This window comes from Brassica napus, unplaced genomic scaffold (assembly GCF_020379485.1).
Source record: "Brassica napus cultivar Da-Ae unplaced genomic scaffold, Da-Ae ScsIHWf_1215;HRSCAF=1739, whole genome shotgun sequence".
Classification (NCBI taxonomy): Eukaryota; Viridiplantae; Streptophyta; class Magnoliopsida; order Brassicales; family Brassicaceae; genus Brassica; species Brassica napus.
In genome coordinates, this window is record NW_026014636.1 from 162,463 (window position 1) to 165,000 (window position 2,538).

Sequence of the window (2,538 nt, forward strand, 5' to 3'; positions counted from 1 at the left end):
TCCTACAGAAGTAGAGCCGCAACGAGTTGAAAACCTTCATTCCAACCTCACTTACCCTGAAGGACCACTTTGAATCGGAGAAAGACGAATAATAAAACTGAAGATTCGAGAGATTCCTCAAGTGCAAGTATTTTGGGAAAAACAGTGTCGAGTAATTGTGCCATGGGAAGATGAAGAGAGGTTTAGAGAAACTCAATGAAGATCAGATGGGTGGTGCATCAAACCACTAAGAATTCGGGAAGAATTCTATTAAGAGGGGGAGAATGTAATAACCCTCTTTAAAGAGTAAAACGCAGACAAGGAAAAATCTTGTAACAGCCGAGAAAATTACTCAAGTAAGTGGAAGTCGGATTGATCTTTTCCTGTGGATATTTGTGGATCCCAAGGTACATAAGAAAAAATTAGAAAGTTTTAGAATAGTTTTCCATCTGAAGAAATAAATTCTTTAGGAAGTTTAGTGGATTGAAAATGCTCGCGGTTCGGCCTAGAACGTCCTAGTTGGACGAGAAAATTAATCAAAAATTTATTATAAGGCCTTAAGATAGGAATGACCTTAGAGTTATTCTAGAAATTTTTGGTCTAAGAAATCTAGGTTTTTGTCAAGGAGAAACATTTCCGCCAGCGCGGATAAGCTTATAACACGTTCGGGATTTAAATACGGCCCATTCGGGCCCATCTACGATGTGTTAAGCATATCCGAAAGCTTCTGGAGGATGTAGCTGCTTGTCTACCTTCTTAAGCAGCTAGACATGTGTTACTCCTTTACTGGAGAATCCACCAAGCAGCTCTTGCTTATGTCCTATTGGTTGAATTGGTGGCTGGCCACAAAACTTGTTTTAATTGGACAGATTTGTGGCTGCACACCAATCTCTCTCCAATTGGTTGCATGGGGCACCCAGGACAGCTCCTGCTTGTAACCCACGACCTATACCTTCTCCTGAGCTCATTCTCCAGCCTATAAATAGCAGACCACCCCCTTAGTCATTTCTCATGCTTAGAACCCTAACCATAGCAGCTCGAAAAAGTCGAAACCCTAAGGTAAAATGTTTTTGTCTTTAGCTTTCCTTTTATTTAGATTTTGTTTTTCTTTTTCTTTTTTTCATAGTTAGAACTTGGATAGCCTTACTTACCCTACCCTTCCTGTATTTAGATTTCTAAACCTCTAGAGTTTTCCGATAAAAGTTTAAAGCGAAGCCGACCACGAGATAGAAGCATTTCCAGTCCAAAACTTTCATCTAAGTGTTGAGGTGAGTCTCGGTTATGGGTTATGATTGTTGTGTGTGCGACTAGCGCCTGCAAAACAAGAGTATTGGTTGATGCATTGCTAGGTTTCGCGTTTAGATATATAATGATATGATAATGATTGATGTTTGTGAAAGATATTGAGTTATTTCGTCGGGCTTCGGCTCGAGGGGTATAACATTATTGTGATACATTGATGTTGTGTTGCATATACTTATGTCATTGCATTATATTGTTTGGGCCTCGGCTCAGATAATATAACATGTTTGATCATATCTTAACGGGGAAACCCGTAAATCCACAGACCTTATCCGTGAGAGTCCGACACTCGGGTGGAGTGTCGTGAGAGTCATTGGTGTCCACTCTAGGCCCGTGCCTTGTCCGGGGCCTTACCAAAATTAGTTCCGGGCAGGATGCGAAGACACGTGTGATAGGGCTAGCTACCCTAGACCGTGTAGCTGCATGACGATGCGGCAAGTGTGTTATCCGGGCCATCGGCTTTTTAGACATTGTGTTTAGAGTCAATGGGCGCAAGAAGGGATGTGTTATGGACTTCGTATCGAGATAGGAACCAATGGCGAGAGGCAGTCCTCGATGATCGATAATGATCTAACTACTCGTGAAAAGTGGATGCTTGTTTACATGATTGCTTTATTTTTGCATTGCATATTTCTTAATATAATTGATCCTTGTTGCTTAATGTTTGATGCATATTGGGGGGGGATAAATAAATGTTAGGAAACCCGACTCACTGAGCAAAATAGTTGCTCATTAGACTCTTTGTTTTGCAGGTAACCCGTAGTAGTAGGTTCCATTTGGGATCAGAGGAGCACAAAGCTGTTGGTGTAGATTTGCTACCTTTTGCAAACATGTACGTTTTGTAATATGTAAGATATGGTTTTGAACATCAGCCGAGCATGTATAAATTTTGATGTGGTTGAACTTAAAGTATATATGAATAAAAAAAAAAGGGTTTGTGAAATGCTTGGATTCCATATGATACTAGTCCTAGTCCGGGACGAACTAACTAACGGTTTCAAACTCGGGTTGCAAAGCCTTAACTTGGAATCGCTAGGAAACCCGTTCTTGGACATATGATCTTAGATTTCGGATCTGATCTGGGAACCTCGGATCAAATGTTCGGGCACGTGGTAGTAGTATCTTCAATCTGGTTAGAGTTCTTTAGTTCGTCGTTCATGTTCTTGATTGATTGGTGCATGGCAAACTAATTAACTTTTATTTATTCCGGATCTGGGGTGTTACAGACAAGTCTGGGTAATCTTTGAAATTTCATCG